The sequence below is a fragment of the Pipistrellus hanaki genome (genome assembly GCF_964339955.1).
Source record: "Pipistrellus hanaki genome assembly, chromosome: 17".
NCBI lineage: Eukaryota > Metazoa > Chordata > Mammalia > Chiroptera > Vespertilionidae > Pipistrellus > Pipistrellus hanaki.
In genome coordinates this window covers 29133967-29157572 of record NC_140519.1, presented here as the reverse complement: position 1 = coordinate 29157572, position 23606 = coordinate 29133967, and the positions used below count along the sequence as shown (strand labels likewise).

Genomic DNA, 23606 nt, shown 5'->3' with positions numbered 1-23606 from the left:
GGGGTGCAGAATACTGCCCCTCCTCCTGGGATGCAATCTGTCTGAGAGAGGAGAAATATGAATCTGTCATGTGGGAGAAGAATTTTAAAAAAAGAACAAAGAAAGCTGAGGGCACCTGGCCTGGAGGAGAGATGTTTTGTAATGGTTGGCTTGATGTACCTGCAAAGCTGCTCAGGAAGCTGAGGACAAGTGAAAGGAATAGGAGGGAAATGATGACAATGGCAACTATGTTTAATGATGGCTTTCCATGGGCCAGGCACTGTGCTAAGAGCTTTACCTGGAATGCTCATTCAGTCCTTGCAGCAACCCTATGACATAGGTACTATTCTGGTCACAGTTTTAGAGGTGACAAATAAAGAGGCCTAAGTGACTTGTTTAAGGGACTGTAGCTAGCAAGAGACAGAAGCAAGATTCTAACCTAAAGAGAACTATCAGACACATGGTTTCCTAGACTGGCTATATATAAGGATCAATCTTGGTAGCTTTTCAAACGGAATAACCCAGAGGATGTACAGAACTAGAATTTCTAGCCATACCACCTGGGGCCATGGAATTTCCTAAAAGCATCCTCGGTAGTTCTGATGTGCAGCCAGGTTTGAGCACCTCTGCAGGACACATGCTTGTCTGACCTGAAGGGATAGAGCTGGTAGCATGTACTGAGAGGCCAGGTTTCAACTCAATGGAAGAGTTTCTAATGGACAAGGTTGTTAACACCAAGATGTCAGGTGGTACTTTGGACAAGACTGTTCTTCCTATGAAGTGGGGACTGGAGATCACTTAACCAGCAAAATATAAACATGGTGATGTTTAAATCACTTCTAATCTCCAGTTGTTGATTTCCAAACAATCCTTCATTTATCAGTCAAATATTCACTGAGCATAAACTATATGATGGGTCCTGTGCCAGGCATGGCCATTCAGCTAGTGAACATTGAAGATGGCTAAGCCAGTGGTCGGCAAATGACTTAGTCAACTGAGCCAAATATCAACAGTATGACGATTGAAATTTATTTTGAGAGCCAATTTTTTTTTTAAAACTTAAACTTCTTCTAATGCCACCTCTTCAAAATAGACTCGCGCAGGCCATGGTATTTTGTGGAAGAGCCACACTCAAGGGGCCAAAGAGCCGCATTTGGCTCGCGAGCCGCAGTTTGCCAACCATTGGGCTGAGGCAATCAATATTTTACCTGGCCCTCTGCCCTTTGGGAGTTTTTAATTTGAAGTACCTGTGAGAAGGTGATCCTGTACCACACTGCTTAGAATATGTTAAGAGCATGTATTTTGCCCTAAGTTTTTTCACTAATTGATTCATTAATTTATTTAGCAACTATTTATTGATTGGCTACCATGTATTAGATGGCTACCTAGTCACCAAATTTTGTGCTTTCTCTTTCATAGAACTTTTATTAGGAGGAGTTGCCTAGCTAAGACTACATGTCCCAGCATCCCTTGCAATTCAGTGTGGCTAGGAGACTGAGTTTCTAAGGATAGGATATGAACAATAGTGATGTACACAGCTCTAGCCCTGGTCCAAAAAAGCCTCCCATCAGGCACTCCTTCACATTCCTTTTACTTTTGGCTGGACTGAATAGAGAAAACCTCCAGGAAAACTTAGAAAGCTACTCACCAATGATGGCAGAGCCTCTGGTTCCCTGAGTTGCTGAACAATCACATAAATGAGGACCATCTTGCCTGTCAAGCTTGTCTACTACTGTTACCCATGGTAGAAATAAAAGTCAACCATGTTTGTGCTTTTAGACACTTTTTGGGCAATTTGCTCCTGCAGTTGGCCTACCTTCATAGAGATCTGTGAACAAGACAGACCTTGTTTTGTGTCTCAAAACCAGCAGCTCCATTGGGGAGACAAATTACAATCAAGACTGTGACAAGATGAGCTACCCACAGGAGCACATAACAGGGGCATCTAAGCCATTCTCCTGGGTGGTCATAGGAATGCCACTCACGCCCAGCCAGTGTGGCTCAGTAGTTGAGCATCAACCTATGAACCAGAAGGTCACAGTTCGATTCCTAGTCAGGGAACATGCCCAGGTTGCTGACTTGGCCCCTGGTAGGGGACATGCAAGAGGCAGCTGATCAATGATTCTCTCTCATCGTTGATGTTTCTATCTCTATCTCCCACTCCCTACCTCTCTGAAATCAATAAACATATATTAAAAAAAAAAGAAGAAAAGAAATGCCACTCAAATAGAGACCTAGAGGTCAAACTAGAGTTCATCAGGAGGGGAGAGGGAGAGGGTGTTCTCATCAGCCTGGGGCAAGACAGAGCTGGTTGTTTGAGGAAATGAAAGAGGTTCAGTATGGTCAGAGGGAAGTCAGAGGGCACAGATGGGGAGTGGTAAGGGATGTTGCTGGAACATTCAGATAATCTGCTAGATTTAGAGGAAAAGAAAAGTTCGATGTCCCTTTTAGAATAGCAGGCTCAGTGGCCCCAACTTCACTGGAGGAATACTTTCAGAGACCTGCTGTTCTGTATACTCAAAGTGTGTGTGTGTGTGTGTGTGTGTGTGTGCACGCGCGCGCGCGTATGCACACGTGTGTGTACGTGCACATTGGGGTAAGAGAGGGAGACAGAGAAAGGGGAGGAAGCAAGCTGATTCCGTCATTTTTGGACTGAGTCATATCAAAGAGCCAACAGAGGGTGTTGGCTGTCAGAGTGCCGCCAGCCCGTGCTGGGTGCAGGCCATGGGGCCGGGAGATTTGTGTGTTGGGATCACCAGCTTTGGCAGGATTAGCAGAAATGAAGAGCACCAGCCCAATTCCAGTTTAAACAGACAATATTGAAACCCAGGAAGAATCTAAGTAAGATTTTGCAAACTTTAATAACAGCTCAGAGAAGCTGATCAGAGCATTTGGCTTCGCCATGCATTACTGCTGAGCTGGACCCATGCAATAGTAGAGAGGAATGAATCTATTCCTGCCTCCACCAAACCCCCCATTCCCAGGGAATAATATTTTTCTTCCTCCTACATGGAGAGGATTTCAGTAAAGTCTAAATGTACTTTTGTTCCTTATTTCAACTTCTCTATAAATCGCTTGTAGGGTTTTGGCACCATTGTTAAGATAGTCAGTTTACTGACTGAAATCTCTTATTAAAAATGTATTCTAGCAGGGACCGGTTTGGCTCAGTGGATAGAGCGTCGGCCTGTGGACTGAAAGGTCCCGGGTTCGATTCTGGGCAAGGGCATGTACCTTGGTTGCGGGCACATCCCCAGTAGGGGGTGTGCAAGAGGCAGCTTGTCGATGATTCTCTCTCATCGATGTTTCTAACTCTCTATCTCTCTCTTCCTCTCTGTGAAAAATCAATAAAATATAAAAAAAATTAAAAAAAATGTATTCTAGAAACTTTCTTTGGTTGGAACCTTAATTTTAGCTTTGATGTCCTGTTTTCTGTATACTGACCATGAGAACGAAGTAGAAGGTTTTTGGACCTGCCAAGCAGTGGGAGAATTCTATATTTATTTCCCTCTGGGAAATAGAATGCTGTCAGCTTTCTGGATCCACGTAGTAGAAAGAGCATGAAATAGTTTTGGAATTTGAAATGGAACCAAGTCCCAGATCTACCACTTATGAACTGGGTGACTTAAAGAAGTGACTTAAGCACTCAAGGCCTCAACTTTCTCTCACCTGTGAGATGTCCATCCCTGGTAAATTGCAGAGATTAGATAAGGTAATGTGTATCAAGTGCCTGGGATAGCGCCTGCCTTTCAGGAGAATCCTAACACATGGCACTTCCCTTCCTCCTCTACCTCCTCCTCCTAAAAGCTGAGAGAAGAGGCTGTGAAGCCCTGGACAGCATCACAAAGATTGTTTTCAGGTTGGTACATGGTTAGTTAGCATCATTCCTTACTCCCAGGTCCATAAAATGGAACCCTCCGTAGTTCCCCCTAATCTGGGCTTTACTTTCTGCAGTTCCAATTATGTACAGTCAGCTGTAGCCCAAAAATATTAAATGAAAAGATCCAGAAATAAATAATCCAGAGGTTTTTAATTGCCGAAGTCCTGAGTGACATGGTGAAATCTCATGCAACCCCCTCCCCCATCCTGCTCAGGACCTGACTTATCCCTTTGTCCCTGGTCTCCACGTGGTGTGTTCCCACATGTTAGTCACTCGGTTATCAGGCCCACTATTGTGATATCTCAGTGCTTATGTTCAAAGGACCCTTATTTAAGTTAATAATCACCCCAAACCACCAGAGTAGTGATGATGGCAATTTGGATGTGCAAAAGAGAAGTCAAAAAGTGTTTCTTTTAAGTGAAATGCTAAGTATGTATAGGGAAAAAAATAGTGTTTACAGGGTTCAGTACTTTCCAAGGGTTCAGTCACCCACGAGGGTCTTGGCTCGTGTCCTCCTTGGGTAAGGGGTGGGGAGGTACTGTACCACTATTAGACCTGGCAGACAAGTAGATCCAGGGGTATGTGTGACTTTAAATGTTAAGGTGCTTCCTGCAGGGAGCAGATATCTGAAGAGTCCAGAGGATGAAGCAGACCCAAGCACATAGGAGCCTTCAAATAGACCCAGGCTGTAAAATCCAGCATCAGGAATATAGTCAATAATATTGTAATAACTATGTAGTGTGCCAGGTGGACACTTGAAATATCAAAGGGATCACACTGTGGTAAGCATAAGATTGTCTAACCACTATTCTGTACACCGGAAACTAATACAAAATAATACTGTACACAAACCGTAATTGAAAAATAAAATTTAAAAAACCAGACTTAAAGCTAATTATTACTAGAACTGGGTCACTGGGCAGAGATGCTCAAATTTGGTTCAACCTCAGGACAAGAGAAATGCTTCGGCCTCACTTTGGGAAGAACGTTAAATGAAAGATGGACTGAGATCTTTTCATCTTAGAGAGATAGATATTTTCCAAACAAAACAGATCTAGGAGAAAATGAGGGGGCGTGAGGTGGTAGAAGGTAGGAGAGTATTATTTCCCTGACTGTTCTCGGTGAGGAGTTTGTATCCAGAGGGATTGGAGCATCCTTTCTCATTCATACATCTTTGCTGGGATTCTATCTCCTTCAAAAGACTTCCCTCACCGAAACCAGTTTGGATCAGTGGATAGAGCATCGGATTGCAGACTGACAGGTCCCAGGTTTGATTCCGGTCAAGAGCATGTACCCAGTTGCGGGCACGTCCCCAGTAGGGGGTGTGCAAGAGGCAGCTGATTGATGTTTCTAACTCTCTATCCTTCTCTCTTCCTCTCTGTAAAAATTCAATAAAATATATTAGAAAAAAAGAGACTTTCCTCACTACCCAGCCCCCTAAAGCAGGCATTGTCTACCTGCTAACCTTGCTTTATGTTCATCATAACATTTATCATCATCTGTAATTACACATTTCGAGTTGGTTTGTGTTCATAACTTGTCTCCCCCAGTGGAGTGCACCTGTGATGGCAGGCGGATCCCTGGTACACAGTGAGAGGTACAGAAATGCTCACTGAATGAAGCCACAAACAAAAGCATGTGTATATTCATGTACGGGGACTGCTGTGCTTATTTTTAGTGCCTAGGATGATGATTAAGTAAAATAATAAATTTAATTATTGCTCTAAAATAAGACATTAAAAATAGATAATTTCCCAGCAAATATAGTCACTTTTTCTGGGTTTAGAAGTACTTTTGGAAGCAGAATTGATTTTCTTCCACTTGATATTATATAAGTATCCTCAAAAAAGTTCTATGTTAGGCCAATGAATTCCAACTTACATTTAGGAAAATGTGCTCACATTTTAGAATTTCATCCAATTTCTTGGTATTCGGAAGGTATTATCCAGATAAGCTGTCATTTCTACCACCACTTATCTGCTCAATCGCCTCCAATCTATAAACCTTACATTCTAGGGTAAGATGTCACTCTCCGTCCACTAACAAATAACGTATTACAAGCACTTTAAATAAATGTGATGAGCTGTATGGTTTGAACACTCTGATAAAGAAAGCATTGTCTTCCATGAGGCAATCAAATGTGAGTCTTGCTACAAAGTGAAAGGTACCTTAGCAGTGGGAACTGACACAACTTCATACGATGCTCTACACGTCAGAGGCAAATTCAACTCTGCTCCTGGTGGTTGGGTCACATTTGAAAAGTGCATAGGGGAGGCAGACAGAAAGAAGGACAATGCTAACTGGCAGTCAGGACCAGCACAGTCCACCTGGGACACAGGCAAAGAAACCTCCAGAATGTGACTCATTTGAGGCCCTCTCCATTCCTAGTAAGGTAGGAGGCGAGAGGGTGGTAGAAGGTAAGAGAGTATTATTTTCCTAACTGTTCTCAGTGAGAAGTTTGTACACAGAGGGATTGGAGCATCCTTTCTCATTCATTCATCTTTGCTGGGATTCTAGCTCCTTCAAAAGACTTCCTTGACTACACCACTTCCCAAGGCAGGCATTGTCTACCTCCTAACCTTGCTGACTGTTCCTCAAAAGATTTATGATCATCTGAAATGACACATTTCTCTGTCTCTCAGCCCATCCTGAATGCTTTGCAAAAGTAACTGCGAGCAGCTGTTCTGGGAAGACAACGTAACAGAAATTGCAGACCCTGGACTAGGGAGCAGGCATTTTCTGCTGCAGACTGTGACCTACCACAGAGGAATCCCTTCAAGCTTCTGTAAATGGTATGGTAATAGCAGCCGCCTTCCAGGGTTGTTTGAAGTGAAACAGGCTGATGGTACAGGGCCAGGCACTTAGAGTGACCTCAACCAACGTATGTGAGCAGTTATAAAAAGCTCTGTTTGGTGACTACCTCGTGCCCTTAACTGATTCTTCCACGATGCACCCCATTTATGAGAGAGTCCTAGCAAAGACAGAGTACGGGGGTGGGGGGGTGTGTGGGGGGAAGCGGGGTGTCGGCAGCCATGCGCCTTACTAGCATGAAAGCGATCACACCCCGCATTATTAAACTCCGTGGAGTCCAGCGCAATGTGCGAAATAATACGTATTAAATAGAGCCCAAATAGTGGCACTTTCTCTCATCCGTGAAAGAGTGGCACTCAACAATGAAGCTCGCTAGATAAATTACCAAGTGCAAGGTTTAAATTTAGGACGGGGCCATTCTGAAACAGTTGATTACTGCATCTAAGATTATGGGTGTTCTTGTGGACTGTTGAAATGGATGAAACTAATATAAAATGGTGGATGATTACAGTCATGTTATGGGGAACACCTTGCCTGGGCTGCCTGGAATCATTCCACATTGTTCCACGGAGAGATTAATCAATTGTAACTAGTGCCTGCAAAAGGCATTGCTAATGATATCCATTCTCTAGAAGAAACCTCACATAGTGACTAAATAGAAACATTCATTTCATTAGCAAAATTGACCCTTAAGATGAAAAGACATGTTTTTGGAGATTGGAACCCTCCCCTATGCTTCGCTCAGATTGGGGGAAAACACACACACATGCACAGCAAACAAACAAAATACCTTGCAACAATAACAGCAACACACAACAGTGGCTCATGGCACAGAGCCGCTAGGGCGACTAGACAAAGCAGTTCAACAGCACAGTCAGAAACTGACCTTCCTGGTTTGTGATTGGTTTTCGAGAAGGTCAGACGTGAGGGCAGACTGGCATTTGGGCCCTGGCAGAAGACAGACCCCACAGCTCGAACTGTGCATTTTCAGCCAGTTTCTCACCTTCCTTGAGCCGTGCTTTCCCCAGGGGTAAATTTAGCATGGTCGTCACAAGGTCTTCGTCATCAGGTTGGTGTGAGGGTCCTGGTTCAATGTTTATATGAACTACTCCATGCAATCCTCACAACAGCTCCACTGTAAGCGCTTGGTGAGCGGTAGCCATTTTCAAACATTCTGCTCGCCCCTGAAGAACTTTAGTGACCTTGGGTAATTCCCGTAACTTCTAGGCGCAGCTGTTTCCTCACATGGAGAAAGATGATGACTAATGATTGTGCCCACCTTACCGCATTGCTGTGAGAAATGAACGAGTTGGGTATAGCGTGCTTATCAGACAGATGGTCAACCTGCTATGTGTTAGCTGCTATTATTACTATGACCATGACTCCTGCAACTATTTTAAGAATCAGTCAAGTCCCATAAGAATAGACTGGGGAAAGCATCCCTTCTTGGGCTGTGGTCCTAATAACTATGTCTTGTCAAACGGATGATATACTGGGAGCCCTGCATTTGCTGTTCCTCTCTCGCTGTGGTGTCCCCGAAGCCTTATTTATGGTCTGTGGGTGTGCCAACCTGAGCCACCTGAGAGCCATCACGATGTCACTGACAGCCTCTCTGGATGGGAGGGACCAGAGTATGGGAAGGAGGAGACAGAGGCTGGAAACTGCTCAGGCCTCCCAATTTTGTAGGGCGTTGATTGGGACATTTGATGTTGTTGCTCAGTAAGGTATTTTTCATTGTTATTCAAACCACACAGTTATAACGAACGTGAAGATGATAAAATCCCAGCAAAATATTGCTCTTCCCCCACCTCTCTGTTTGTATCTTTCCTCCCGCCCTTCCCCTCCTTTCCTCTCTTCTTCTGTCTGAATATATTGGGAGCTTCAAAGAACAGGAGAAGCCAAGGCAACCCTGGTGGACACCTTGACTGAAACTTTGATTGATTTTGAGCCAGAAATACCCAATGAAGCCACTTCTGGTTTTTCAACCTCTTAAGAGGTAATACTGTTTGTTGTTTTAACGGCTAAACTTTGGGGTAATGTGTTATGCAGTGATGGATAACTAATATATATTTAGGCACACAGACATTCTCTCTGGGATCAGACAGTTCTGGATTTGCATTCCAGTTTTGCCACTGCTTTTTAATTTGGGGCAACTCATTCCACTATTTTTACACTTCGATGTCCTTATCTGTAGAATGGAGATACTCATTACACTTATGCCCTAGGTCTCCCTCCCCTCCGCCCCCCAGGATAAATGCTTGTTAAACAGAGTGCTTGGTGCACAGTAAGCAGTCTGTATTGGGAAGACATAATTAATATGGCCATTACAACCTTTTGCACTCATTTGGCAAATCTCTGAAATGCAGATTCTTCTTAAAGTACTGACTGTAAGCCTTGCTCAATTGGATTATGCAAAAGGAATCTTTTTATGGGTAAGGCGTGCTCGGTCAGAGAACACAAGCTTTGCCTGCTGTTGCCTGTGGTGCTGAAGGACATGGCAAGATTAACAAAATGCTGATTAACAGCATTTTGTAATGTAATTAAGATGACGCTGAAGAATGAGTCCTCCATCACCCCATCGGTCAATCACCCTTTTCTTCCCCAGTGAGAGCTAAGAGCTGGGCTTCTCCTTCCCTTGCAATCACCTGACCTCCAGCTATCGGTCCCATCCTCAGAATAGTATTTGTTGATTTTAGGGGCCAGAGTCCAATATTCTTTCAACTCTGCTTTTTAACAGTCTGCACTGAGGTCAACATGAACTTATATAGTCATTTCTTGGAAGAACATATTCTGATGTGTGAGTGATTAGAAACATTTTCCTACTTCCCATTTTTTTCATATCTAGGTTTCTGTTCCTCTTGGCCCAATGGTTCATTTCCTCTCTGTCATCTGAGGTCAGGATTAGAAGACAGCTCATCTTGAAACCATAACTTATCTGCAGTTACCACCTTCAGAACAGGACTCATTAAGGAGACTTATCTCCCACAACAGTGTTCAAAGAGATGAGTGATCCCTCCCCACACTGGCACCTCTGCCTTTTTGGAGAAGACCATTTGGCTCACTTTTTAGATGGAAATGATAGGTTAATCCAGGCTTATTAAAACATGTGTTTCATGTGATGATCTAGTCAGTTGTTGAAAACTTTCTCATGGAGAAGTTTAAGATGAGTGCACTTTTTTTGGAAACAATCTGGACTCTTAATTAACCCATGGGGATATCGCTGGGAGACAGGAGATGATACTGTTGATCTTGGCTTTGTTACTGAGTAGCCATGTAAACTTGGGCACGTCACTACATCTCTCTGAGTCAAATCACTTTCCTCATTGATGCATTGGGAGAATAATACCTGCTTTCTCTAGATTTCAGGGCTTTTATAAAGATCACATGAGCCTTAACTGGTTTGGCTCAGTGGATAGAGCATCGGCCTGCAGACAGCAGGGTCCCAGGTATGATTCCGGTCAAGGGCATGTACCTTGGTTGCGGGCAAATCCCCAGTGAGGGGTGTGTAGGAGGTAGCTGATAGATGTTTCTCTCTCATCGTGTTTCTCTCTATTGCTCTCCCTTTCCCTCTGTAAAAAAAAAAAATCAATAAAATATATTTTTAAAAAAGATCACATGAGATGATATCAAAAAAAGTTCTCTGAAAATAATAATTTTAGGGACCTTCAATTTGTATACACTTTCCAGTTGTAACAAGAAACTCTACAAACCAGGTTTAACCAGCACATTTCCCCAACACAAAACAAAGTCATATGAAAGATATGTACTATAAGTGTAAATCAAACTATAAGGATAAAAAAAATTGTGTTTGGCAAAAAAAATGATATAAAGTTAGCACAAAGATGAGACTTTCAAAATATAGGCAATACCCAAAACCTTAAAGTAGGTATTATTTTCATTTTGCAAGGAAGTCAGACAAATAAATGACAAAGAGGCAAGGAACCTTCTGCCCATTATAATCTAAGGGTTTGATCAGGCTAATCTTAGAATAGTGAAGCCTTGCTGGCTAAGACATATTTGGAGCTACGCCCTGATTATCAGAAAATGCCAGTTAAAATAGCCAGAAAGCACTTTGCACCTATCAGATTGGCCAAAATTAGAAATCTGGGTAATGCCATGTTCTCCAAAGGGAATGCACACTGGTTCACCCTTGCAGGCTGCAATCTAACAGCACTTTGTAAAATTAGACAGAAAGATGCCCTATAATTCAGAATCTCCATCTTTGGTCTAGAGCAGACAAATTCTCCCCAGGTCTCTGTAGGACACAACCTAAATGTATATGACTAGGGTAGTAGCTAAGAAAATGTGATGGAATGATATGTGACCATTAGAACCACGGTGTAGACATAAACAGAAACATGGATAGATTTCAAAACAGCGTAAGATAAAAATGAAGAAACTAAGGTTTACATCGTAGTATTATTTGTGTGGATTAAAAACACATTTACACACAAAGCAATGTTAAATGATATGTTAAAAACACTAGGAGTTTTACTTAAGTGTGTATTGGGATGGGAAAACTAAAGGAGAAAACCATAATAGTGTCTCAAAAGAGCTGAAAAAATTATTTGCCATGAATCAAGTAATACAGTTAACTCAACCTGGGCACCTGAGGGCCAAAGAGAAGACCTGCATGTGAAGTAGGATTGCATTTCAGTAAAAACCATACACCCAGGTACAAACATGCCAGAAAGATCAAAAGCATTTGCAATCAAATATTAACCAGTTATTTCTGGGTGTTAGAATGAGACATGACACATTTTCTGTTGCTTATCTGTATATCCTAAGATTTTCTACCACAGACATACATTTCCTTTGTGCAAAGGAAAATAACTTCGCTCAAAAATCCTCATCTGTGTTTTGCTTTTCTGTCTTAGTCACCTGTACACGTGCCCAAGATGTACGGCTTTGAAGACCTGAGTCCCTGAAAGATGACTCGAAGTTCTTGTTTTTGAATGTTCTCATGAAAATGGAGAGATGTAAGATTTTCAAGAGTTGAGACTTCTGCCATCGTATTTACCAAAAGGAAGTATTCTGCATAAAGACAGAAAATGGCTCAATGGGGCAATCATTTTCTTTTGTTGGCTCCCCCAAGAAACACAAGAGTACACAATTAAAAAATGTGTCTAAGAGCTGCCAGGCCTTTTCTGCTGGTTAGAAATCCACCTGCAAAGTACACTTAACTATCTACTTCTCCTATTCAGATATCAAATAATGTCACTGGGTTTGTGTGATTTTTTTGTTTGTTTTATTTTGTTAATCCTTACCTGACGATATTTTCCCATTGGTTTTTAGAGAGAGTAGAAAGGAGGGGGAGAGGAGAGAGAGACATTGGTGTGAGAGCGATACATTCATTGGTTACCTCTAGCACACACCCCAATCAGGGCCAGAGATCAAGCTTGCAACCAAGGTATGAGCCTTGACCAGACTAGAACCTGGGATCCTTCAGTCCAGGGGTCTTCAAACTACGGCCCGCGGGCCACATGCAGCCCCCAGGGGAGTCTGATCCTGCCCGCCAGGTTTTTTGGGCAGTGAGCGCAGCCAAGGTGTTACAGTAGGAATTAGTAGTTCATATAGTCCGGCCCTCCAGCTCTCTGAGGGACCGTGATCTGGCCCCCACTTTAAAAAGTTTGAGGACCCCTGCTTCAGTCCAAAGGCCGATGCTCTACAGACTGGCTAGGGCTCCCTGGCTTTGTTTTTTAATAGCTGAGATTTTGGAACATTTGCAGTCCTTTCCGTGGGGTGGCCCTTTCTATACATTTTTGCAGGAGGAAAATCCATTCACATTTCTATAAGAAATGAATATTATGAACAATAATTATTGATAGTTGACATTAGAATTCTTCTGAGGGAAGGAACTATTTTTGTTCGATCAAAGTTTTTCATGAGCTCTACAGGGTAGAAGGAGGTAATGATAATAAAATACCATGAATGAGACTGTGAGAGGAATTTTGCTTTGTTCCCAAAAGGAAAGTGATGCAAACCCTGGGAAAAGGAAGAGAAGGAAACAGAAAGAGAAGAACCAAGAGGAGGTAACAGCCTGTGTGGGGTGCTACAGTATAACAGGGATGTGGAAGATAATTCTGAAGTTGTTTGCGGTCTACAAAGAACGTCTCTTCCCTGTCACACACTGTAAGTAAGGTTTATTTTTGGAAACAGGAGAGGAGGCTGGGTTTTATATCATGGAGACAGCATGCACGGAAGCAAGAGTTAGAGAAATGCTGAGGACACTCAACGCTCCTTAGATGCACAGCCATCCTCATTTTTGCACTGCCCTGTCTAGTTCTTCGGAGTGATCACAGCTGGCAAGCTTTGTATTTTCTGCTTCAACAGAAAAACAAAATGAGGGCATGGACAGACAACTGCCATTTTGGGGAGTGGGGCATGTTATCAAAGATTGCCAGGCAGTGTCCAGTTCCCGTGCTTAGACACTGTGAGGCCAGACTAGCTTTCAGAAGAGCTTCGCATATAACAGCGAGTTTCTTCAATAGCCTGGACCACCTGAAATGGGCATGATGAAACTAGAAATATTAGGCATTTCAATACTGCACTCTGGGTGCTACAGGGCAAAAAGAGAAGTTACATCGATTGGCCATGTATGGTCCCAGCCATATTACTCAGCTAATCTTAACACTGATTATAATCATGGGAGGTATTATTAGCCCCATTTACATAGGAGGGGGCTGAATCCAGAAAGATTAAATCATTTGCCCAAGATTTCATAGAGGTAAGAGGTGATGATACCAGATTGACCCAGACCATGTTTGTAAAGTCTTTCTACTCCGTTATCTCTTTCTTTGGAAGGAACAATCAAAAGACACATAGCAGCTGCCTTTGGGGAATATTTAATAAAAAAGGGCTGACTAAAAAACCATTCTCTTCTGATGTTTCTATTATTTCTGGCAATATGGTCAGGCATTTATTACAGAATCTTCACTTGTAAGGGAAGTTTCAAAAAGCATCCAAACTGGAAGCTCTTTCTGAGACTGGGGTGGCCATGGGTAGGGTTAAAGGGTGAATTTTGATTGAGAAAAGATAACCTACAACAAAGGAAATGGAACCCACTTTAGGCAGAAGAATTCATACAGTGGAAGAGTGAGAAGTGGCTGTTGGAGGCAGCCAGCATGGAGGTGGATCTGTAGAGCTAACTGGGGTAAAGGTGATTAGGGACATAGATTTTTTAAATTTATTTTATATTTTTTTTTAGTTCTGAGCATGCTCAGTTCTCTTCAGCTAAGCAAATATGTATTGATTATCTACTCTACATGCTTCAAGCACTGTGCTCCATGCTGGGAACCCATAAATGAACATGGAAGGGGATGTGTGACCATAACGAGCCTGGTCTAATTGGAAAGATAGTGGATATTGTGGGTGGCCTCCAAAGTATCTTTATCCTTTCTTGATCTGCACTAATGAACTAATCTTTTCAGCCATGGAATCTCAGCTAATCATCTCATTCTCATCTTTTTTGCACTTATGGTTGGTTTAGGGATGGGTAAAAGTCATTTACGGAGTGAATCCACAAAACCTTTTTTTTTTTTTTGATGGTGCCAAGAGAATTCTTTCTTCTTATTTGGATATTAATGAGAAAATGAAATCCAACAATCTTATGGCCCTCTGGATCAAACTATACCTGTAACTGGATACCACTTTTTATTGATGTGAACCAATATACTCTGTAATGTGCAGCAAAAACATAATTATTTAAGAAGATATAAATATAGATAATTAAAATATCACATGGTGAGTGCTATAATAAATATATAAACATAAAAATAGGAGGTTTTAGAGGGAAGGTACTGATTCCAACTCAGGAATACAGGGAAGAATTTTGAAGGAAATAATGATTTAACTGAGCTTTGAAGGATGAACTAGAGCTAGGAGAGGAATGAGTTTCAGGGAGAGCAAACAGCATGAGTGCAGACCCAAAGGCATGAACTATATGATATTTGTGGGGAATGTGAAAGGGTTCAGTATTACTGGATGACAAAGTACAAAGCTTGTCTGGCTGCTGATGTGGCTGGAGAGGATTTTGGCTTTCACTCAGTAGGTGTAAAGGAGATAAGATTTTAGGCAGAGGAGTGATGTCTATAGATTTAAATATGGCTGTAAAATGGAGGATACAATGAAAGGAGGCAGCTCCAATGGGAATTAATTCACTCACACTGAATCACTGTGCCAAATAGCACTAGGCACTCAGGTACAATAAATGATAAGGAAAACAGACACCTTCCCTGCCCTTGAGAAGCTTACTATTGGTTAAGATTATCATAGAAGTTCAGGTAAGAGATGGTAAGAAGCAGAATCACTCAGTGTCTATGAAGCTAGATGAGTAGGGACATTTTACCAGTAGAAGGTATGAAATGTATATATAGTAGAAATTGTGCTTGACTTACCCTAAATATAACCTAACTCCAAATGATCAATTGTTTTCCTTCACCAAAAGCTATCCTTCTTCCTCTCATAATACAAGAATCACATGGTGCGATTTCCACAGTGCATAATTCCATCTTTATTATTCCACATGGAATCCTGTTCTTACTCTTGTATGAACCTTGGCTCTGACTATGGAGACACAAAGGACTGGTAGCTTAGCATCAATGAGTTGGTGGTGGCGGTATGAATGGTGGTATTGACAAGAATGTTAAGATTGCTCAGAATAATTTTTTATGACTGCCTTCGGCACAGGCAGGACCTGATGGCAATAGCAATGATATATATTTGCTCATCTGGTCCTAGTCCAGTGTTTGTGGTGGGCACTATCTGATACAATGATTAATGAGTAGGTGACTTTATTTGTTTGAAGATTAGAAGATGCCCACACAATTCTGAAAACATAGGTGCAGTAATTGGAAGCTAATTAAAATATGATCAGTGTTATCTGACAAAAGCCCCAGAAAGCTTTCTTATTAAAATACTCTTTTAACTTCTTAACATGCACTTCTCCTTAAATACTCCACTCACTAGAACAAACCCGTTTTAAGATAAATACAGCTTTGAGCACCTGTTTATTCATGAAAATCTGTTCATGTTCAAGGATCATCCTCTGAATGAAACTGCTCCTATTTTCAAAATACTACTTGAACTGACAGTTACTTTATTATTTTTTTTATTTTTTTACATGTAAAGGAATATACATCCCAACCACTGTGGCTCAGTGGTTAAACACTGACCTATGAACCAGGAGGTCACAGTTTGATTCCCTGTCAGAACACATGTCTGGGTTATTGGCTGTATCCTGAGAGTGGGGCATGCAAGGAACAGCTGATTAACGATTCTCATCATTGATGTTTCTCTCTCCCTTCCTCTCAGAAATGAATAAAAATATTTTTTTAAAAGGAAAAAGGAATATGCAGTGTGTGTGTGTGTGCATAATTTTCTGTAGCAGCAGTTTCTGTCCTCATAGATTATTTTAGATATCCCTTGCAATAGTACCTTCTGAAAGATTTTGTACTTTAGAAAGCAAGAAAGGTAATTCTAATGATAGGTAGCTTCTCAGTAACAAAAGACAGGTGGTAATCCCAGGATTTCTGTGCATTGTCTGTAAGACAGCAGGTTCCCTTTGCTCTTGTTTTAAGGAGTGGCCACAGCCACTTAGAATGATCTCAGATGAAATGTAAACTTTAAATAGGGTTATTTTTCAAGTGTACCATGAACCTCTGTGGAGTCATGGGTGGAAGGCGTCAGAGACCCCATATGCTGCTGACCTCATCATGAGGTGGGTGACCTGAAGCTTGCAGGGGCCTCTAAGTAAACACAGCAGCCTGCACTCCAGGCTGTGGGTGGGAGGCGGGAGGACCAGCAGAGGAGCTCTCCCTGTATTGTACCTCAGGCTGAGTCCCTGGCCTGTAGGACAGGAGGGGCAGCTGGTCAGGCTGACTAGAGGTTTCCTTGATCGTGCCAGGAGGGCATTGTGTGTGGGTAGGTAGAGTACGCCGGAGAGTGCCGGCAGGAAACGTAATTGTCCAATCCCTGGTGTGTGCGGGAGGCCAAGTAAAGGTGAAAAGAGCATGAGCTTAGAGGATGTGTATGAATCCTGGCTCATTCATTACCAGCTTACCACCTGTAGCAAGTTCTTTAAACCCTTTGAGCCTCACTGTCCTAATATTTAAAATGGGAAAAGAGGGTTACAGAAGGATGAAATAGAATACTTTATATCAAACCTGAAACAGTATTTGGCAGGTAGTGGGCACTCAATAATGGGAATAACCTATGCTTGTTCAGTTTGATGAATATCCTCAAGCTTTAAAATATGAAATGCTCGGCAAGTAAAAAATTGAGATAAAAAGTCAGTAAATAAACTGGGTTTCCCATTAAGCTGTGAAAATAAACCAGGCCCTGGGCTAAGGCCTGAGAGTCAGATGGGGGTGTCCTCCACAGGCACTATGAATCTCTATGGAGTCATAGGTGAAAGGCATCAGAGACCCTTTAGTTACCTGTAATATTTCCCACATGCCAAGTGCTGAGTGAAGTTCCTCTCATTCAATCCTCATAACCCTATTACTATCATTGCCACTTAACACTTGCCCTAGCTGGTTTGGCTTAGTGTATAGATAGTCCGACTTATAACTAAAGGGTCCAGGGTTCAATTCTGGTCAAGGGCACATGCCTGGGTTGCAGGCTTGATCCCCAGTAGGGTGCATGCAGAAGGCAGCCAATTAAAGATTCTCTCTCATCACTGGCATTTCTATCTCTCGCCTCCATTCCTTTCTGAAATCAATAAAAATATATTAAAAAAATAAAATGTACAAAACTTTACAAGCACAGAGGTTAGGTAACTTGCCTGAGGTTGCAGGACTTAACCCTTAGGCAACACTACCTCATATGACCATTATAGTCCTAGCCATGTACATAGGGTCTGATCTGGTGAGACCCAGGTGATTGGTGGGTGGGTGACAGGAATCAGAAAAGGCTTCATGGGAGAAGGATTTAGGATTATTCTTTAAAACCTTTCAGTCTGGTCTTCAAATTCTACCTTACTCATGTGCATTTTGTAATAGTTGTTAAGGAAGCTGGGCAGCCACATATAATACACACAGAAGGACGGCAGGTGTCTCCGGTGCCCACAGGGCCCCCACTGCTGCAGTCAGGGCATCAGTGCAGGTTCCACATTGCTTATACACAAGGTGATCGTCTGGTCTGAAATGAGATGGCAGAGGTGGGCCTGCATCCGAAGGTCTCTTGTCTGTCTAGTGCCCTCTTGGTCTTCTTACACCTCCACCCTCTCTGTGGGCACCGGAAAAAAAAAAACACACACAAAAAAACACCTCTGGCTTTTTGGTTACCCCTGCTTTAGATGTTCTATCCCCAACTACTTCTTTCTAGGAATAGAAATTTAATCTTCAAAACTGTTCTGCACTGCTGGCCCCAGAATTAAAAGCAAGCGCCTTCAATGGGGAAATTAAATGCATTTGATACACCTGCACATGTATGAAATTGGACCCAGCATCCATGCAGGGTGCAGACTCCCACAGAATGCTCTCCACTATCTTCTGGACCTAATACCGAATTCACAGCTGAAAGGGCTGACCCCAAAGACCTTGTCTCCTGCTGATCCCAAGCAAAGGGATCATTAGCCAGGAGCGGGCGTCACTTTCCCTTACAGGTTCTCCCCCATGTGTGCAGTATGAGCCACAGCTGAGGACTCTTCTCGGGGAGCCAAGTATTCACCTGACTGAATTTTCATTAAAGAAAAAAAAGAGAGAGAGAAAGAGAGAGAGAGACCCAGGGGCAAGAAATTTCAATTATACACATCTATCTTTCATTGTACATGTCTGTTCTGAAGCGTCCTAGTCAAACTCTGCCCAGGACCCGCAGAGGGCAGAGCCCAAGGTTGGCATTGCATGGATCTTGACTTCAAGAAGCAGTGAAATGAGAGATTTGTGCTTCTTGAATCCTCTCTCTGTTGAGCCATTGAGCTCCCACAGAAACTGCAGTGTGTGTTCTTCCCTACCAAACGTTTAGGGCACGATGCGCCTGATAGGAAATGAATGCTGGGGAAGTGAAGGGAACCAGACTGGGTCAGGATGCTGGCTGCCAAGCCACTTTCACTGGTCTTTGGAGGAACAGGATGGAGACAGGCTACTGTAGAAAGGGCTCAGTCAGATGACCTGGTCTGATTCCTTCTGCTACAAATGAGGTCTCCTTCATGCTCCACAATGGCTGGCTGTCTTGCCTGAGGTCCCACACCTCGGACCAGAGCTAGAAGAATCCTGCCATTTTGTTTGTGCCTGGGCAGTGTGCTTCTAGCTTCACTAGCTGCATCCTCTGCGACCTCCCCCACTCCAACCCCCCCCCCCCCATCCAGCTCCAGCATCCCTTCTCCTTGCCTTTCTTTTTCTTCCTTCTATTCTTTTCTCCTCTCTTGCTTTCCTCATTTCTTTCGTCTTTCCCTCACTTGTTCTCTCTTTTCCTTCACTCTTTCATTCTCTATTTTCTGTCTTCTTTCCTCTGCCCCATTCTTGCCCTCTCCCCACTGTCTCACCTTCCCTTTCAATAACCAAATGCTGATCGCCTGTCTTGACACCTCACAGACCTGTTAACAGCCTCGATGGTGGTAGCTATTAACTCAGCAGGGAGGCAGGAGGGGTCCCTGGCCAATGAGCTGCTTTGGTGAGAGATGGGATGAAACTTGGATACTTCTTTGTGAATGAGCTATTGATAACATATACCCAAGCATATTTTGTTTGGGTATGTGTTATCAATTTTTGTGTTTGCCAAAATTAAGTGGAGCTGGGTGTGGCTGGTATTTCAATGAGTAACCGGTGGGAGGCAGTGCACTCTGAGATCTCCTTCTTCATGGATGTGCAGTCTCAGTAAAGCACCTGGAATGGTTAATTTGATATGTCCTGAGCCACAGGGTGCCCAGGTGTTGGGTTAATCTGAGTGTGTCTGTGAGGGTGTTTTTCGTTGAGATTACCACTTAAATCAGTGAACTAAGGAAAGCAGATGGCCCTCTCTAGTATCTCTCTCTCTCTCTCTCTCTCTCTCTCTCTCTCTCTCTCTCTCTCTCTCTCTCTCCCTCCCTCCCTCTCTCTCTCTCTCTCTTTCTCCCTCTCTCTGGCTGTCTTTGAGCTGGAACATCAGTATTCTCCTGCCTTCAGACTTAGAATGAGTCTGAGACCTACACCATTAGTTCCCTGGGTCTCTAGCTTGCTGGCTACAGTCCTTGAATTTCTCATTCTCCAAAACTGTATAAGTCATTTCAATTTTTTATAATATGTATTCCCCCCCCATATTGGTTCTGTGAGTCTAGAGAAGATAGATAAATGCATATATAACATTTAGCATATGTTCAGTTAGATAAATGATTCTAGTAGTTATCTCTTGCCCAAATGGGAATAGTGGTAAGACCTATATTCTGCACCATTTCTGTGCAAATGGTTAAATAAATTATCTAAATTATCATGAAGTATAATGTATTATTATTTTTAAATAGAATGTCCTACTTTTAAAATTTATTTATAAGGACACACCATATATTTTCTGTACCTAATGGCCTAACAAGATGCTTGGTAAACAGTAGGCTCCCAATTTGTCTTGGGCATCATTGCCTGTGAAGGCAGGATTTTTTTTTTTTTTTTAATTTCTACAGAGAGACAGGAAGCGGGGGAGAGATAAAGATTTTGTTGTTCCACTTACTTATGCACTTATTGGTTGATTTTTGTAGGTGCCCTGACTGGGGATTGAACTTGCAACCTCGGCATATGGAGATGGTTCTCTAACCAACTGAACTACCGGCCAGAGTGACAGACAGCAGGTATTTTGTGACGTTTATGTTCCTGATATTGTTGGTGTGGAGATGAGAACATGTAATAGTGATGTGTTCTCTATGCCTCACATAATTTCTGACATGTAGCATATGTTCAGTTAGTTAAATGAATAAATGAGTTAACCCACTAACTTATCCACCACCCCAGGCCAGGCCCACAACCACAGTACATGTCCTTGACCAGAATCGAACCTGGGACCTTTCAGTCCGCAGGCCAACGCTCTATCCATTGAGACAAACCAGTTTCGGCTCAACCACCTTTTAGAAATAGGTAAAGTTTAAGTGATGATGACACCCACCACCATAACCACAATAGTGTTGAAACCATAGTTGCCTGCAAGTAAAATAGGCCCCACACATGGGAAAACTGGCCACATCTGCTGTGGACAAAAGATGAAAGATTCCAAGGAGAGCAGTGGGAATGGGAGTCAGAAGCCACTCATTTTAGAATGTGACTGAAATTTTGAAAAATCATTCCAGAACCAACCCCCTATATGTCAGGGGTTCGGTGGCAATGAGTGTTGCCACCCTGAGGTCTTTTGGGATGGGGTGAACAGCAGGGTAAAAAACAGCTGCAGAAGTGGCAGTGATGTAACACTCAGTCTTCCCAACAGTCTTATCAGCACAGCAGCCTCCTTGTTGGAAACAAGAAAGTTCCAGGGATTATGACTCACGCCGCATGGAAAGAGACAGTGAGCTATGTCGGAAAGGATTTAAGCAATACCCATTCTGCCATCATCCATCTTGCCACACCAGGCTCTTTGGAGATAATAATTAATAACATGTATCCAAATTGTTTCCATTCCCTCTGTCCTAGGGGCCTCAAACCTTCCACACATCCCCACCCCATTTTTCCCACGACACATGAGTCATGAGAGTCCCTCTGCTTCCGATGGCACCACACCACGGGACAGGCCTTCCAAACACACCGTGCCCACTGCTTGGCCAAGCTGCTGCTCAAACTTTCCACCACACAGCTTCCAACATGTCTCTCCTTCATCTCCTGGGCCTGGGTATTTCCATCTTTCTAAGGCCCCACTCGTGCTTTGAGATCCACCCTTTGTTCTTCTCCGAGCTTGATGGCCGAGGTTGTGAGGAGCAATTCTGTTGTGAGTTTCCCCTGTCCTTGCTCACCCCCCCTCCCAAACCGACCTCTCCTGTTTGAGGGTCCTATAGGTCAGGAATAATCTACTCCTTCTTTTTGGTTTCTCATATTTCCTCCCCCCAAAATGTTCTCTCAGTCCTAATTATCATGCTGTACCTCCATTTTGTTGAGTTGATGCCTTTGGTATTTTGATACCTGCAAAAACTTGAAATTAGTAAGCTTGCAGGATCACCTTGGGATTGATCAAGTAAGCTGCATCACTATGATGACACCAATACAGATGGGAGAAGGGACTACAGAGCAGGGAAAGCCACACACACCTGAATTTAAAAGAGCCAGCTGTGTGCCTGCTCCTCTATTTCTTGTCTTCCTACGAAATATAATTTGTGCTCCATTCCCACTGCATAAAAAGTTAGATTGTCACGAAAAAATAAAATAAAATAAAGTGGAGTGACCTTAAATCTTATCTTTTAGAGATGGCTTTTTAAAACATTTTAATATCTACTGTTTTGAAATATTTCTGGGAGTAGTAGATATAGGGTATGTTAAGTAAATAACTACTATAGACATACATGGTACACATGTTTACTTACTACACATAGAGCTTATTCATTATCATTGATATAAACATATGTGGTTAGTCTACAGGTTACAAAAAGGTTGTGTCTTAACAACTTCTTTTTACATTTGCTCTGAGAAACCATTTCCACATCAACATGGTACTATTCCTGGAGTTTAGCTGCCCAGACCAGACCTCACAAATTCATTTAACCTATAAAGCATAAGAAGAAGTTTACTTAGTATAAAACGGACAAGACAATCAGAAAACCCATTTTCTAATTTTAGTTCTGCCATCCCCAAAGAAAGCCCTGCTCCAGGCCAAGTTTCAGTCCAAAGTGTGTAAGACAAATAAGGCCCCAGTTTTCCCATCTTTAAAATAAAGGTAATTCATATCTCAAAGGTGTCTCTTAAATCACATATTTGAAAATGTCCAGCCCATTTCCCATCTTAAAAATAAAGATAATAATTCACATCTGAAAGCCTTATAAAAATTCTCTTACAGCTCGTTATAGAAACATGGCCAGCACGCAGTAAGGACTCCATAAACAATTACAAAAGGGGCAGCAGGACCTCCTTAACTCAACGTCTCTGCTTAGATGTCCATTTCAGTTACAGAAGTCACTGTTTAATGAGTCTTTAAGGGTACTTTAGATTCAAACCGATAGCAAGAATTCAACCCAGAATTTCACAGCTGCACTGTTCCTACTTTTGCCAACACTCCCCATCCCTCATTTCTTAATTGGTTACTAATCCTGAGTCGTGTCTGAGATGAGCTCATCTTATACCACTTCCCTGTTTGCTCCTGCTCCAGACTCAGTGGCCTCAAGAAATTGCTGTGCGATTCTCTCATTGGAAAAGGCACTCAGAGCCACTAACTGCTACTCTTTGCTATAAATAGAGACAGAACAAAGCTAAGTACCCAGTGTCTCCCAAAGCCACTCCATGGAACTCCTGTTCTGTACTGGGAGACTAAATGCTGGAGAAGTGGTATCTTTTACCCACAGCAGCCCATGATTTAATCAGGCACCTTCTGCCAAAATATGGTCAAAAGTCACCATAATAAAAAGCACCATTAACCCAGCCCAATTAGCCAGTGACCTATCTGAAATGTCAAGACTACAGAACCCAAGAGATACAGAGAGCTTTTCTGACTAATGTTGCCTTTTGGAAACTACAAATAGAAGGTTACTGTCTTCTAAGAATTTCTTTATCTTTCAAGGCTTGGCTATTTTCTTGAGTTTAGCTAGGTCATACTGACTTAATTTCTTCAACAGAACTCACTGAAATGACCTGCTGAAATGTGCAAGTACAAGTCACAGCATCCTTGAGTTCATTGCATCCGGGGGACACACAAAGGTTAGCCTTGATTCTGGGCCAAGCCCTTAGGGCAGTGGTCAGCAAACTCATTAGTCAACAGAGCCAAATATCAACAGTAAAAAGATTGAAATTTCTTTTGAGAGCCAAATTTTTTAAACTTAAACGTCCTCTAATTCCACTTCTTC

General features: G+C 42.5%; 1 protein-coding gene across 4 annotated transcripts in view; it reads right to left on the bottom strand.

Annotated features, from left to right (window-relative positions):
* SAMD12 (sterile alpha motif domain containing 12) overlaps positions 1–23606 on the bottom strand; it is a 325419-nt gene that overhangs the window by 34063 nt on the left and 267750 nt on the right. For 2 of the 4 annotated variants that reach the window (XR_014793242.1, XR_014793243.1), the window contains one exon: positions 10140–10236. The exons of the other annotated variants lie outside the window; for them this stretch is intronic. The gene's annotated coding sequence lies outside the window, so the exon portion shown is untranslated. The remainder of the gene's footprint in view (positions 1–10139; positions 10237–23606) is intronic. 4 annotated transcript variants of the gene reach the window in all.